The following is a 17562-nucleotide window of genomic DNA, read 5'->3' as shown; positions in this document are numbered from 1 at the left end:
GCAGCAGCGATCGACTTCTACGTCACGAAAGAAGGGTATAAAACAGCGCTGAGCCGGATACAGTCCTCACTTGGCAGCAGCGACGACCAGCAGCTGACTGCGCCTAAGCCCATCCGTTTTCCTTGCTGCAGATTTCCGCCCACGCAGCTGCGAGTTCGCCCAAGCCCGAAACCGCTTCGTGACTACTACGTGGCCAGTCAAGCCCGGCTATCTCTGGAAGCCTGCTCGTCGGTGGACTTTGCTATCTGCAGCAGCGATCGACTTCTACGTCACGAAAGAAGAGTATAAAACAGCGCTGAGCCCGGATACAGTCCTCACTTGGCAGCAGCGACGACCAGCAGCGGACTGCGCCTAAGCCCATCCGTTTTCCTTGCTGCAGGTTGGTAGCAAACGTTATTACTTGTAGCACCTTACTTGCACTTACGTCGTCGCTGCTGCCAATTTTTGGTTTTTTGGTTTGACCTGTACGAGAGATGTCCAAAGAATTCAAGTCAGAATTTTCCAAATTTAAAGAGGAATTACGACAAGAAATGAAAGCATCCCGTGAAGCATTTGAAAGAGAGATGCGAACCGATGTTCGTGAAATTCGCAACGAACAAAGAAGCATAATCGCCAGCCTTGAAAACTCGCAGGCTGACATTGATGACCTAAAAAAAAGGCTAGACGCCGAGATTGCAAAGAATGCTAAGCTGAGAGATGAAAACGGTGAACTTCAGGTAAAATGTGAAACGCTGGAAAAAAAGAACAAAGAGCTTGAGAAACAACTTGTACATCTCAAACAATATTCCAGAAGCTGCAACCTTGAGATTAAAGGTGTTGAAAAACACGAGGAAGAAAACGTCACCGACATCATCTCTCAGATTGGCAATGCAATTAAGGAACCAATCAGTGAAACTGACATTGAAGCCTGCCATCGTGTGCCTGTACGGAATTCCACTGGAGCTAACATCATTGTCAAATTTAAGTCCAGAGCGAAACGTGACCAGGTTTTGAAGACAGCAAGGAAGCTCAGACTAACTGACGAAGATGCCGGTATAGACAGCAAGGAGCCCATATACATTAAGAGCATCTGTGCCCCACTCTAAAACGTCTTTTGGGAAGGGCCATCAAATACAAGCTTGAATTCCAGTGGAAAGCCGTATGGACATTCAATGGCGGGATATATGCAAAGAAAACTGAAAACTCGCCAATGGTGCACATTGCTGATGAGAATGACCTTCAAAAGATATGCTAAGTGTCACCTTGATGTTCCGGTCTCACTACAGTTTTTGTTGAGATGGCTTACCATGACCTTAGTGCCCCTGAATGCATTAAACTCGAAAATGTCAAACATTTATCTGTTCTGCACCTAAATGCGCCTCTCGGCTGTTAATAAAATAGATGACATACATGAATTTTTAGGACAGTTTTCTTTCAAATACAATGTTATAATGGTTACAGAAACATGGTACAATGATAGTTGTCAAATGCTTGAACTTCATGGATACAAAACATTTTTTCTAAATCGCACTAATCAACAAGGTGGTGGCGTCGCCGCATACATTGCAGGAACTCAAAACTATTATTTGGTTCCGAGTTTCTGTCAGATTACTAATGATTATGAGATTTTAACTCTTCAGCAGCATATGGAAACTATCGCTGTGGTATACCGTCCGCCACATGGAAATGTCCGACTGTTCCTGTCATTCTTTGAGAGCCTTCTAGATTACGTTTCGAGCAATAACTTTCGCTTGATATGTGGTGGTGATCTTAATATAAACTTGTTAGAAGGCACTGGTACAGTAATTGATCTCAACATCATTCTTAATTCCTCTGGATTTCAAAACTTAGTCAAAACGCCAACCCGCATAACACAATCTACTGCATCAATCCTTGATTTACTGATTACAAATGTTGACACACATGTTTGTCACTCCGGTACTATAGCATCAGACATTAGCGACCACTGTCCCGTTTTTATGATTTATGTAGCGAGACAAACACACAAACAGATGCGCCCTGAGCCCCTCCAGATTCAGTGTGTATCTGAAGCAGCCCTGGAGTCTTTTAAGGAAGAAATATTGCAGCATGATTGGTCGTTTGTATCGCGAATACAAAACGTAGATGATGCCTATGACAAGTTCCTGGAAGCGTTCACACGCATTTATGCTAAGCATTTCCCAATGAAAATTCTTAAGCCATCCAAAAAAATAAGAAAACCATGGGTTACTCGGTTTCACTTAGAAAGAATTGAAACGAAAAATCAACTATACCATTCATTCCTTCGCACTCGATCTCCGGTGGCATTGCAGGAGTTTGAAACGCACAGAAATAAAGTTAATAGCGAAGTAAGGCGAGCGAGAACAGCTTACTATCACAACATCTTTGCTGATATCAAAAGAAAAGAACCGGACGCCACGTGGAAGGTGATCAATCGTGCTCTAGGCCGCGAAAGAATGAATTTGGCACCTGAAAAGATAACAGTCAATAACCGAGATATTGCTGGTCAAGAACTGGCGAATACTTTCAACACGCACTTTTTGGATAGCACTGCAACTCCCACTGCTACGTCTTTTTCTAATAACGCAGACCAGACCTTATGTGAAAGCTTGTTTCTTGCGCCTACTGACGCGCGTGAAATCACTGAAATATTCATGACATTAAAGAATAGCAAGGCCTTAGACATTAACGACATTCAAATGAAGCCAGTGAAGTATGTTTTAGAACTTATTGTCCCCGCACTTACTTACATATATAATTTATCGCTGGAGACTGGGGTATTTCCAACGTTAATGGAGATAGCTAGAGTGTCTGTTGTACACAAAGGCGGTGAAAAAAATGTACTATCCAATTACAGGCCCATATCCATTCTCCCAATTTTTTTCCAAATGCCTTGAAAAAATTATTTTTCGTCGACTAACAGATTTTTTTACTAGGCATAATACACTCTCCGAAGCACGATACGGTTTCCGTAAAGGGCGATCCACAGAAACAGCGCTACTAGCTATGAAAGAAGACATACTACTAAATATTGATAAAAAGTTTTTCATGCTGGGATTTTTCATAGACTTCTCGAAAGCGTTTCATTCTTTAAATCATCACATTCTGATAAAAAAGCTTGCATTTTCGGGAATTCGTGGACTACCTTTAGAACTGTTAGAATCATACTTGAAAAATCGCTCACAATCTGTGTGTTTGGGACGCCACCGATCGCATGTTCTCCCTCTCTTGAGAGGTGTGCCTCAAGGAAGTATTCTGGGTCCTCTATTATTCAGTGTTTACATCAATGATATAGTAAATATCGACGAAACAGCTAAGTTTGTCATCTATGCTGACGACAGTAGTATACAGTACGTTCTCAGGACCTGATATTAGCACATTAGCAACAAAATCCAATAGCGTGCTTTCAAATCTGTCCTCGTGGTCGCAAGCCGATCATCTTACCATTAATGCAAAAAAGACGAAGATAATAATTTTTAGATCAATAAATAAGCCCCTTTATCTACAACACGCTATTACATTTCAAGGAAAGGTTATTGATATCGTTGAACATCATAAAATTCTAGGCGTAACCTTTTCCTCGAACCTTACTTGGGACCTACACATAACTCAGGTATGTAAAAAACTTTCATCGGTCACTGGAGCATTGTCTCGATGCAGATCGTTTCTTCCGGTCCAAATCAAACTGCAAATTTACTATGCGTTGTTCGCTTCATATCTTAACTATTGTAGCCTAAAAGGCTTTTTAATAAATACTGCTTGTCTTACAGCTGGTGTAAATGATGCGCGTACACGTAGCACAGAACCATGGTTCGTGCCTCATTTTCGCACTAACTACAAGCTACAAACACTGCACTACTCTCTTCCTACCATTCTTAACAAGCATCAGGACACAGAACTTCTCAGAATGAAACAGTTGCAGCAGTATTTTGTAAATATGTAACGTTTTTCTTTCTTACTGTGTCTTATGATTTCCTGTGTTTGTTTTTTGTTTTTGTTTTTTTATGTGATGTTAATCAGAGTACGACATCGTTCAATCTATTATGTGTTGTCAGAATAGGTTCTTCAATGTTAAAAATCTATTTCTCATTGTAAACAGTGATTCAAATCATCTGCTTTTCAGTTATATCTTGTATTGTATTATATCTGCTATTGTTTTTGTGATCTATTTATTGCGTTTCCACTGTTTGTCGTTTTGTAAAAGCCAAGTGAAGGTTTCAGTGGCCACGTCAAGCTGCCCAGAGCAGCTTTTAGCCCTGAAAGCCTTCCAGTGTAAACTGGAAAATAAACCTTGAAATGAATTGAATTGTTTGCCTGGCAAAACAGCTATTGCGTATTTCGAAGAACTTTGTGAATTCGCGGGACAGCACGCGTTGTCAGAAATCCCGGCATCAGTGGAGGCACCGACCACTCACATAAAGACCGACGTCAACCCGAACCTCCCGTCTCATCAGAAACGCTGCCTGGAGAGCATTATCGACTCTTTCCGCGACTCTTTTGCCTCGACCTCTAAAGTTAGGCAGACTCCGCTCACAAAGCATCGCATTATTGTGGGCGCAAACCAGCGACCGTTATACCAGCCGCCTTATCGGGTCTCTTCGAAGGAACGTGACGCTATTCACCAACAAATTCAAGAAATGCTCCAGGATGACGTGATACAGCCGTCGACGAGCCCGTGGGCATCGCCTGTTGTTCTTGTGGCGAAAAAGGATGGCACCCTACGGTTCTGTGTTGATTACAGGCGTCTCAACAGTCACCAAAAAGGACGTTTATCCTCTGCCGCGGATTGATGACTCCCTGGACAGGCTACGCCACGCCACGTATTTCTCGTCACTAGATTTACGTAGTGGCTATTGGCAGATCGAGGTGGACGAGCGCGACCGGGAAAAGACCGCCTTTATTACACCGGATGGCCTGTACGAATTCCGGGTGCTCTCTTTCTGACTGTGCTCGGCTCCTGCCACCTTCCAGAGAATGATGGACACCGTGCTTGCCGACCTAAAATGGCAGTCCTGCCTCGTCTACCTGGATGACGTTGTCATCTTCTCCGCTACGTTCGAAGAGCACCTGAGGCGCCTGCGCGCCGTGTTCGCCGCAATTCGCTCGGCCGGTCTTTACCTCAAGCCCGAAAAGTGTCACTTCGCTTTCCAGGAGTTGAAGTTTCTGGGCCACATCGTGAGCGCTAAGGGAGTAAGCCCTGATCCCGATAAGACAGCCGCCGTCACTGCTTTTCCCATGCCAACCGATAAGCAAAGTGTGTGCCGCTTTCTGGGCCTCTGCGCCTATTATCGGCGTTTTGTGCGGAACTTCTCCCAGATTGCTGAGCCCCTCATCCGCCTCACAAAAGATGCCGAACCGTTCTTCTGGGGCCAGGAGCAACAACAGGCCTTTGAAGACCTCCGCAGTCGTCTGCAAATTACGCCCATCCTTGGCCACTTCGACGAGTCAGCCGACACTGAACTGCACAAAGACGCCAGCAACATCGGCCTCGGTGCGGTCCTTGTGCAGTGGCAGAATGGTCTCGAACGCGTAATCGCATACGCAAGCCGCACCTTGTCACGCCCGGAGGCGAACTATTCCACTACTGAAAAAAATGCCTGGCAATTGTGTGGGCAGTGACCAAAGTTCGTCCATATTTATACGGCCGCCCGTTTCCAGTTGTCAGTGATCACCATTATCTGTGTTGGCTAGCGAACCGGAAAGATCCCTCGGGGCGGCTTGCACGCTGGAGCCTTCGTCTTCAAGATTTCGATGTCACCATCGTTTATAAGTCCGGTAGGAAGCACAGTGATGCCGACTGTCTGTCTCGTGCCCCTGTCGAGGACAACCGAGCTGATCCCGACGACGATTCTGTGTTTCTCGGCGCCATCTCCACGTCCGCCCTCACTCCACACCAAAGAGACGACAGTGAACTCCGGCCTCTCATTGAGTATCTTGAAGGCAGCGCAGAGTCGCCCCCGCGACTCTTCTCACGTGGTTTGTCGTCATTCTGTTTGCGCGATGGCGTTCTGTATAAGAAAAACTACCGCCCGACGGAAGCTGTCTATCTACTCGTCGTACATGCGGCTTTGCGCGAAGAAGTCCTGCAGGCGTGCCATGATGACCCATCTTCTGGTCACCTGGGTTTTTCTCGCGCTTTGGCGCGGATACGCCAAAAGTACTACTGGCCCAGGGTTGCGGCAGTTGTACAGCGTTACGTCCGAACTTGCCGCGAGTGCCAACGTCGCAGGACGCCACCGACTAAGCTAGCCGGACTACTACAGCCCATTGATCCGCCACAAGTCCCCTTCCACCAAATCGGCATGGACTTACTCGGCCCCTTTCCTCAGTCCTCGCTGGGTAACCGCTACATTGTGGTGGCCACCGACTACCTCAGCCGGTACTGTGAAACTAAAGCTCTTCCCCGTGGTACCGCTGACGAAATTGCGAACTTTTTCGTTCAAAACATTGTGCTTCGTCATGGTGCCCCCCTCGTCGTTATAACTGACAGGGGAACGGCGTTCAGCTCGGCCCTCACACAGGAGGTTATGCGCCTTACCGGCACGAGTCACCGAAAAACAACCGCTTACCACCCTCAAACGAACGGACTCACCGAACGGCTCAACAAGACGATCGCCGACATGATCTCCATGTATGTTGACGCAGACCACCGGAACTGGGATGCCATACTCCCTTACGTCACTTTCGCCTATAACACTGCACTACAGGAAACGACGCGTTTCACTCCGTTTCGTTTAGTGCATGGTCGCGAAGCTACCACCATGCTGGACGCAATGTTGCTTCCAACTAGTACTACCTCAACTGTTGTGGGTGCTGACCACTTCGTTCGTCACGCCGAGGCCGCCCGCCAACTCGCTCGACAGCGCATCCGGCACCAGCAAACCCGCGACGCTCGCCGCTATAACCTCCGCCACAGAGCTGTTAGTTACCAGCCCGGCGAACAAGTCTGGGTTTGGAGCCCAATCCGCATGTGTGGACGCTCCGAAAAGCTTCTGCGCCGATATTTCGGCCCCTACGAAGTACTCCGCCAAGTAAGTGAGGTGAACTATGAGGTCCTTCCCCAAAGAACAGTTCGTTCCTCCAGACGGCCGACCTCCGAAGTTGTCCATCTCGCACGGATGAAGCCATACCACGCCTGCTAGCGCTTCAGGCATGTCTACACCTACCGCCGGACACATGCAGCGTCCCTTCTCTTCTTGCTGCCCATTGCTGCGGCACCGAGTCGGTGCCCTTCAGAGAGGGGGAGCAATGCCGCCGTCTTACCAATCAGTGGCGCCGTACCGCGGCCGAACTGTTTAAGCAGGGACTTGCCAAGCCTTGGGCATTCGAGGTGATCGAAGATCGTCTTCTTCCTCGCTCGAGCTGCCTGCTGGCTGGCTCGCCCACCTCGTCTAATTAGAACCTGGGCTATTTCTTCACCCGTTTGTCGGTGACAATATTATGCAATAACGGAATTGAAGCTTGCTTACATTGTATGCTCTACCATTTCTTGACAAATTATGTCAACTATCTTTGTAGTGACATAGAGCCTAGAGGCTTGTCCCCTGTTAATGCTGCATCTAGGAATCAAAGCTTGGAAAAGAAAGCTGTCCCCCATCGTCGTGCAGTGTCCTAAAGAGATACCATCAGAAAGGCAACCCTTAAAAGCCAGTCAGAATTAATGGGCAACAGTGTTCAAAGAGCTTATACTAAGAGCAGAAAAAGGCCTATTTCGAGCCTTCCAAGTGATCGGGAACTGTTTTGCGTGCATAATGAGTTAACTCATTTCTCGGGCAGGAGGGGTCACCAGCCATTCTCAGCACCAGTAGGCCTTGGTTTTCTGTCTTCTTTCTCTCTGGATTGCATGCATGCATTGTACTAGTACCACCCCAAATTTATCACTGCTAATTCTCAAACTGGCCGCAAGCATAAACTTTGCCAGCACTTTGATTTAACGAAGTGAATGCCCTTTTCAGGCTAATAACACAACCATCACATAACCCTGCTTGCACTTATGAGTGAACAAATTTCTGCTCCTTTCTAAGGAATGCATCAGCAGCTATTATGCTATGCTGAGCTCAGGTGAGCATCATCTTTCATACCTTGCAGCAACTGAGACGCTATGGTCCATATTCTTTCCAGGAGCATCAAGCCCTGAAGTTCGCGCCTCTAGAGCCAGCCAAATGAAACAATGTACTTTAATAATGTCCATTAACACCAACATCCACGTTCACAGCAACAGCTAGAGTTTTTGTTGGCCCTGAAAATGCTTCAAGAAAAGCAGGCTAAACCAAATTTCTCTTTGCTGACACATGCCCCTGCTCATACAGCCTGGGAGTGTGAACAGTTCGATTTACATAAGAGCCAAAGGTACACAATGTGACCACGTGAAGACATCTGTACCTATCGCAGACAGGGTGCTTCTGTTCACCACTGGAAATGTGCAAACTCTTGCCCAGGGCATATGATGCGCATCTCCAAATCACAATCAATAAGCAGGTTCAAAGCAAGATCCTAGAACAAAGTTACTGACCGGCCTTATCAGCGTTGTTGGAAAAGGTGATATCCAATGCTAACATTCCTCTGCACTAGCTTCAGTGCTCATTTAGATGGGAGCTGCTAAGTTTACCAGTGTTGATTGTTAGCACCATTCTCATTCTGTGTATTTTTTTCGTAACGGCCATCTGATTCTTTTTTTACGAGCAAGGGGCGAAGGGTCTTTTTTCCTGTGCGAGAGTCTGCGCAAATGCTGCGGCAGGCACGCTGGGCCTGAAAAAAGTGGTCCTCATTTCGATGGAGGGGCCTAGGCTCTGACGCGGGATGGCTTCCTCCCCGGCGTTTCTTGGAAGGGAGGCTTTAGCACATGTTCGTTCCTTCTGTGTGTGTGTTTTGTTCTTTTTCTGCATATCGGTGTGTTAGGTGGGCAGATGAGATTAAGAAGTTTGCGAGGATGCGGCGGGCGCAGATTGTAAGGTTAATTGGAGAGGCATGGGAGAGACATTTACCCTGCAATGGGCATAGTCAGGCCGATGATGATATTGTGTAGTGTGTGAACTCTGACGTAAACCAGAACATCTGTTGTGTTGCCCAGGGCAAGTGCGTGAAACGGGCGAGAACACTGCGTGTGCGAGTGTGTGTCCGAGGGTGTGCATTAAGCGGAACGATGTTACGGGTTCTTTAACGTACAACAACATCGCACACTACACGGGCCTCTAGAATTTTGCCCGTGTATTGCGCGATGTCAGTGCACATTAGAGAATACCAGGATTTTGAAATTTCCGGAGCCATTCTTCCGGAAACGATTTGGACTCTGAGAAATCAATTTACATGTGTGCGGAGTGCACTTTGTAACAGGTAAGAGGCTTGTTCCGTGAACCAAATGTAGACGCATCACAGACAGGCTGGAGAAATCCTTGTGTGCCTCCATTGATTTGAAGGCCTTCATTTCTTCCAACAGCAGAAAGCTGGAAGAGTACACGATACCGCCGAGGGTCACTACAGGAAACACATCAACGCTCGTCGTCGTGTCGACTCCCGGTCGCAGCGTGTACAGATCCATATCATCACACATCACTTTTTCTGGCAAGCGCACGCGCTGATCGAGTAAGTTCAGAGGGCTTGAAAGGGAACAGCGCATACACAGGACAGAGGAACGTACAGCAAAGGCGCTGACTTACAAATTTCATTTCGTTTCATGTATTGAACCCTCAAGGCCAAAGGCATTAAAGAGGGGAGTGGTTACAAAACAAATACATAAACAGATGCAATGCATGATACAAAACAAACTATTTTCATATTTCTGTTATACAATGTTTGCTAGTGCAGAACGAAAAGGCTGGTTATCAATCAAGTGGACGATATCTGCGGGAAGGCGGTTCCATTTGTGTGATGTACGAGGCAAGAAAGGCTAAAATGCAGTAACAATGTTACACGTTTCAATGCAAACTTTCTGACGATGATCAATGCGGTTTGACACGAATCTGGGGGATTAAATGAGGGCATCATGTCGCATGGGATGACGGTATAGTTTATGAAAGAGGGTCAAACGAATTGTCTGCTGGCAGGATGTTAAAGGAGGCAAAGAAAGATTAGCTTTCATGTTTGTTACACTTGAGGTACGGTTAAAATTGGAAAGGATAAAACGAGCAGCGTTATTTTGAACTAGCTCAAGTAATGTTATCAGCTTTTCATGATGGGGATCCCATATGGCGGCGGCGTATTCTAGATTAAGACGTATTAGTGTTTTGATAAAGCAATAATTTCAAAGAAGAAGGAGTTTTGGAAAAGTTACGGCGCCCGTAGCCCAGCATGCGGTTAGCTTTGTTAGCAATGTACTCAAATGACGCGTCCAGTTAAGGTCAGCAGAAATATGAACACCTAAGTATTTATACGAAGTAACCGCTTCTAAGAGAACGTTATTAAGGTAGTACACAGGCGGAGTGTTGGCACTTCTTGATATTCGCATAATTTTGCACTTATTAGCGTTAAGTTTCATAAGCCATTCATTACACCAAAGATAAATGTTAGAGAGATCACGCTGAAGAAGGTCAGCATCGTCGGGGGATTTTATTTCGCTGAAAACAACACAGTCGTCCGCAAACAAAAGAATGCTAGATGATACAATGGAAGGGAGGTCGTTGATGTAAATAAGAAATAAAAGGGGTCCGAGCACTGAGCCTTGCGGTACGCCCGAGTAAACTTCGCTGAAAGGTGAGTTACAATTATTAGCGGAAACGAACTGCGATCGGTTAAAAATAAAGTATTCAATCCATTTCAGACCGTTGCAGTTGATATTCAGTTGGGTTAGCTTTAAAAATAATAAACGGTGACATACCTTGCCGAATGCTTTGAAGTAATCAAGGAAAATGCAGTCGGGTTCTGATGCGCGATCTAAAATATGGTGAAGTTTGATAGTGAAGCTGGCAAGTTGGGTTTCGCAAGAAAATGACTTCCGTAAACCATGCTGTGCGGGTGGAAAAAAGTAAGTTTATTTGAATGGTGCACACACATTAAGTAGTTTCGAGGAAAGCTGTCAGCTGAGTCAACGTCAGGGGCGGCGTAAAAAGCCAGTTAAAGCGATAAATTGTTAAAAGCTATAAAAGTTTCAACAATGAACGATGCCTATGGGAAAAGTGTCATGAGAAAATAAAAACAGTAAGATGCAGGTGAAGGGTCGATACTGGGCATGTGGTTGCGTAAAAAAGGAACGTGGCTAGCACTTTATGTGAAAGGGTTAAAAATTTAAATAATGTTATAAGAGAGGTAGGATCTCTTTTTCATCAAGGCAGTCTGTTTTGATAATAGGTTGATAGACGGACTGGTGACACAAGTGTCGCCACGGTTTTGAATTAGGTAAGCTTCATGTATCTCACGTTTGCGCATTCCGTAACATGTTTTAAAAATCTTTGTGGACGGCTGGCAAGCAAGAGCATTTTTTACAGTGAATGGGCACGTTGCTGCCTGTGCCGGTCTTGAGTGACTTCGAGTGTTCCATCAGACCCCTCGTTGAAGCACCTTCCAGTTTTTCCAATGTAGGACCAACCACATGATAACGGTATCTAATATACAGTCGAGGTTATACAGGGTTCAGATATTGTGCTTTGTGCTTAATTTTGCACGCACTTTTCGGCAGAACTTCTTTGATGGACGGTTTTACAGAGGCCTCCTAATTTGTTTGGCGCCAAAAAAGCTATGCCTAGTTCGTGTTTCCTGACTCTTTTCCTGAGTCTGTGGCTTGCCACTAATTGTACTTAGGGAATTACCGCTGTTCTTGACCGATCCGGGGAGCTGTTGGAGCGACGGGAATGGCGGAACTCTCGCAGTATATTTTTTCTGCCAAGCTAGCGAAGAGTGACGTTGGGAACCCCGTATCTGGCAACCGTCCAACTTGCGTTCCGTAGAGCTGATGCGACAATGCTGTGCTTCACTAGTTTCAAGTGCAGTGACGAAAAGGGCAGGTTTCTCTTCATGGACTGTGGCACGTCTGTCCTGTCGCATATGGCCAGCAACATGTCGCTTAGCACAGGCGCTAAGCAGGACCCTGTGCACACGCCACCCTTTTGCTTGCAAAGGGTCCCATCAAAGCAGACCGCAGAAAACAGAAGTTAGAGCCGCAGCTGGCCGAGGAACATGCTGACACTAATACCACAATTGTTTTCAACACGAGTAGTTCCGTGTTGTTCTATTGCTTCACTGACAGTTCCTAAGAGACCTGGCTGCGGAGGAGAGTAGCAGACGTCCTTGTCAGGCGAATACTGCCAAATCTTGACGACTACGGGGCCGTAAAGATCATGTGGTATGGGGATGATTACCTTATCATTTTCAAACCGAATGCTGGCAACCACCTCGCAACACCGGAAGGCATCATAGGCCTGTTTAGATCGAAACTGACAGGTCTCTCCTTAACTACAGAACTTCCGGCAAACAATGAACTCAGGTTCCTTACTATGACCCTCAGAATCACCTCAAATCACATCTGCTGGACATACGTGCCACACTACATGCAGAGAAACCTGCCCTTTTCGTCACTGCACTCAAAACTAGTGAAGCACAGCATTGCCGCATCAGCTCTAAGGAACGCAAGTTGGACGGTTGCCAGATACGGGGTTCGCAACGTCACTCTTCGCTAGCTCCGCAGAAAAAATATACTGCGAGAGCTCCGCCATTCCCGTCGCGCCAACAGCAGCCCGGATTGGTCAAAAACAGCGGTAATTCCCTAAGTACAAGAGGCAAGCCACAGACTCAAGAAAACAGCCAGGAAACACGAACTAGGCATAGCTTTTTTGGCGCCCAACAAATTAGGAGGCCTCTGTAAAAGAGTCTATCAAAGATGTTCCGCCGAAAAGTGCGTGCATGATTAAGCACAAGGCACGATATCTGAAACCCTATATTACCTCGGGTGTATATGAGATACCGCTATCGTGTGGTGCATCCTACATTGGCAAAACAGGAACGTGCGTCAACGAGAGGTCTGATAGAACTCTCGACGTCACTCAAGACCGGCACAGGCAGCAATTAGCCCATTTACTGTAAAAAATGCTCTTGTGTGCCCGTCCTGGACAGGAAAAAGATTCTGCAAACATACTACAGAAAGCGCAAACATGAGATACATGAAGCTTACCCAACTAAAATCCCTGGCGACACGTGTGTCATCAGTTCGTACATCAACCTATGATCAAAAGGGACTGCCTATCTGAAAAAGAGATCCTAACCCTCTTAAAACAATATTTAAAATTTTTAACGCATTACATAATATGCTAGCCACGTTCCTTTTTTACCCAACCACATGCCCAGTATCCATCCTTCACCTGCATCTTGTTTTCATTTTCTCATGTCACTCTTCCCACAGGCATCGTTCCTTGTTACAGATACAAGCACTTGCCCATTCAATGTAAAAATTGTTCTTGCGTGCCAGCCCTGGACAAAACAAAGCTTTCGAAAGCACATTTTTAAAGCACAGTTATTTTTCGCGCCGAAAATACGTTAGTTACAATTGAACAAGATATTCGCTGCGAAGGCCAAATTATGGAGATTGTTGAAGAAGTCAAGATACTTGGCATGACATTTAGTTCGCATCTTATGTGGGACTCTCACATAGATAGCCTTTGCAAAAAGCTTTCAACAGTTACAGGGGCATTATCACGTTGCCGTTCATTTGTACCAACAAAAATAAAACTACAAGTCTACAATGCCTTGTTTGCCCCCTACACTTGTCATTGCAATTTAGTCTGGTTGGCTACATCACAAAGAAATGTCCGGAGGATATGCGTACTACAGCAAAACAATATTCGTAACATCGCCAATTTAAATTTTCTGTCGTCAACAGCAGAATATTTTCAGTCCTACAATATAATTAGCATCAAACGTGCTTACGAGTTTCGCGTCCTGCGATCATTTTATTTTGCAGTGGATTCTTTCAGGCAGTTCCTTATGTCGTTAGACTTTTTTGAACTCAATAAAAACACTCAAACACGGAACACTGATATGTGGTTCATACCTCGTTTCCTCCCAAATTATAAAGTGCAAACACTTCAGCATAATTTTCCAGTCATCCTAAATAAATACAAACCCATAACCAATCCTTCACTGAAACAGTTACTTGACCAATTCTTCTCCACATAGTTGCACCTTTCTTCACAAATAATATCAGACGTGCACAAGTGTACTCATTTTAGCTATAACTATATAATGTAGGTTTCGAGATTGTGTGTATTATGTGTTGCTTTTTTCTTCCTAGATATATTACCTGTCAACGGTTTGGTGGAGAGTTTGTTCATGCTACTTATTTCTTAGTCTAAATGTCTTTTTTTTTGTATGGCACATAATTGTATTCTATGCTATTATGTGTAAATTTCATTTCAAGTTATAATCGGTACTTCATCAATACTGTTTTCTGTAGAACTGCTGTGAACTTTTAAAATGTAATTCTCGTAAATGTATATTTTGCTACTTTGCAATTGTCCATGTTTTAGTCATATATTGTGTGTAAAACACATTTTACTTTGTTTTTCTTACTCTGCACCATCAGGTCATCCCCTACTGACTCGTTGGTGGTTTTGTAGGCCTCTGTCAAGCTGTCAGGAACAGCTTTTTGCCTACAAACCCGCCAGAATCTTTCTGGAAAATAAATTGAATTACAAAAAAAAATGAACATTACGGAAAGCGCGAACGTGGGATACATCATCGTCATCATCTTCAGCCTGACTACGCCCACTAAACAGCAAAGGCCTCACCCATGTCTCTCAAGTTAACCCTGTCCTTCACCAGTTGGGGCCACCGTAATCCCGCAAATCTCTTAATCTCATCTGGCCACCTAACTTTCTGCCGCCCCATGGTATACGCTTGCCTTCTCTTGGAATCCACTCCGTTGCCCTTAAGGACCAGCGGCTATCTTACTTTCGCATTACATACCCTGCCCAAGCCCATTTCTTCCTCTTGATTTCGACTAGGATGTAATTAACCCACGTTTGCTCTCTCAGCTACTCCGCCCGCTTCCGATGTCTTAACGTTACACCAAACATTTTTCTTTCCATAGCTCGCTGCGTTGTCCTTAACTTAAGCTGAACCCTCTTTGTTAGCCTCCACGTTTCTGCCCCATAGGTGAGTACCGGTAAGATACAGCTGTTGTATACTTTTCACTTGAGGGACATTGGTAAACTGCTATTCATCATCTGAGAGAACCTGCCATATGCGCTCCACCCCATTCTTATTCTTACCTAATTCAATACCCTGGCGACACGCGCGTCACCAGTCCGTCCATCAACCTATCATCAAAAGAGGCTGCCTATCTGAAAAAGAGATCATACCTCTCTTAGAACACTATTTAAATTTTTAACGCTTTTACATAAATTGCTAGCCGCGCTCCTTTTTTACGACACCGCATGCCCAGTATCCGTCTTTCCCCTGCAACTTGTTGTTTTCATTTCCTCATGTCAATCTTCCCATAGGCATCGTTCCTTGTTAAAACTTTTATAGCTTTTTAGCTTATATTTTTAGCTTTTTATAGCTTTTATATTCGAATAAACTTCAGTTGTAAGTCAACACTTGTGTTGTACGTTCCTCTGTCCAGTGTTTGCGCTGTTGCCCTCTTGAGCAGTGTTTAGCCAACTAGCCGCAACACCACTCTCGTGAAGTTGAGAGTAATAGCCTGCAATGAATGGTTGGGTTTTTGTGTTTTTTGTGGGTGGTTACCATCCCAAAGAGGCTCGGGCTATGAGGGACTCAATGAGTGGCGCAGTTCCCTGTGGAGGAGACATCGCACCTTAGAGGATCAAAAAATAATCCTAAGCGCCTCGGGAACGGTCGCACATCACAGGGCGGACGGGTGGGGGTTGCCCCAAAGTTCGGATGCATGGCTGCTACCGCTTGATGGGGATGGATGTGATGTCACGTGCAAGCTATGTATTGGAGCCAGTTATAGTTGGCATTCCGTAATGCTGGCATTACTTGCCCAGCCACACCTTGCTCCATGAGCATGCAGCAAACATTTCATGACAACCAAATCCATACACAACAAACCAAACAATACACAGCATGCACCTTTGTCAGTGCTCACGCAGTGATGCAGCTTATGCTACTGATCTCTTCACTGGCAGCTTCTGTGCCAGTGTTTGTCCGCACGACACTAAGAATGGCCATGTCTGGTATTATTTCGTCGTCGAGTATGTCTATGTATTCATTGAAGTCCATGTCTAGGAGCTGTGGAAACAATAACCGTTTATCACAGCATCACCCGATGTGACACTGCAAAATGCATTGTATGCAATGCTTCCGGTAATACCTGGAAATGTCCAGGTGCTCAGCTAAAAAACTTCACCGCTATAATGCGAGCGCGTGTGCCTCGGCGTGTTTCATGCGGCGGTGGTATGTACAGCCGGCCAAATCTTTAGCCGGCGTACGTGACGGCCGCGTGTTTCGTTCTCCTGTAGTTCATGACGGCGCAAACGTGTGATAATACCAAATTCAAGCACAGGCTCACTAAGCCCGTGCTTAATATTGAGCTTTCCGCAAGTTTGCTTCGTCTCAAAGCCCAGGAGCACAGAAAAAGCGGCCGTCCCGCACGCCAGCTAAAGATTTGGTCGGCTGTACTGCGTGTTTCAGGCGTGTTTCAGCCATCACTGAGCGAAAAATCCTCCGACGCACTATCACGAGGCAACAAAATATCCAACGCCGTGCGCTCGGATTATCGCGTTTCATTCGTTGAAGCACGCGTAATTTCTTAGTAATCCTTCTGAACCCTGTCCATTCGTTTCACCAGTGCCAACTCGACGTGTAAAAAGCTCTTCGCGTGCCCGCACTTCAAAGCGAACATTCTAAGCCCTTCAAATGGCAGTGAAAATTGTTTCAAACTTTATGAATAAAACGTTTGTTGCAGAAGGAAGGAAGGGAAGAGAAAACTTTATTTACACTAATGGATTTTCCTGCGGTTTGGGGCATCTTCAGAGACGTCTTGGTTCTACCCCCAGGAGCCTTCTCTGTCGTAGTCGTCCGCCTCTAATCAGTGGTCGGTTGCCCTCAGTCCAGGGCTCCGCTGGCCACTGCCGCCCGTTTAGCTCGCTGTACCAGACCTTGTTGGTCTTCGCAGCGGTCGCTGGACAGCAGAGTCTCCCACTGCTCCGCACTCGGGTTTTGTATTTTGGGGACCGCGTCTATGTTTTGGCAGGCCCATGTGATATGGTATAGTGTAGGTTTTTCGTCGCACCAGGGACATTTGTTCGTGTATATCGTAGGGTGCATTTTGTTTAGTATATGCAGGTTTGGGAAAGAGCCTGTTTGTAATTGTCTCGAAGTGACAGCTTCCTCTCTGCTGAGAGATTGCTGCGGTGGGGGATATCGCATTCTTCTGCCTCTATAGTTTTGTAGTATGGCCGAGTATTCCCTGGGTGCTGGCGCGAGTTCCGCGGTCTCGTCGGAAGCTCGGAAAGTAATGTATCCTCGAGCTATCCTGTCGGCCTCTCGGTTCCCTGCCGCCCCCGTGTGCCCCGGTACCCACACAATTTTGTGTCGGATCTTGTCGTTTTGTTCTTCCCGGTTTTTAATTCTGTCACTCGCTGCGAGGAGTATACGGAGCGCGTGACGACCTATCCTGCCATTCATTTAATTTCG

The 17562-nt window shown here is 45.8% G+C and overlaps 1 pseudogene; it reads right to left on the bottom strand.

The window, feature by feature from the left end:
- The window catches only part of LOC149327519 (uncharacterized), a 32612-nt pseudogene that overhangs the window by 8073 nt on the left and 6977 nt on the right, over nucleotides 1–17562 (bottom strand).

The sequence above is a fragment of the Amblyomma mixtum genome, chromosome 10 (assembly GCF_055824585.1).
Source record: "Amblyomma mixtum isolate Tamu chromosome 10, ASM5582458v1, whole genome shotgun sequence".
NCBI lineage: Eukaryota > Metazoa > Arthropoda > Arachnida > Ixodida > Ixodidae > Amblyomma > Amblyomma mixtum.
Note: the sequence above shows the minus strand (reverse complement) of the source record. Positions and strands in the feature narration are given on the sequence as shown.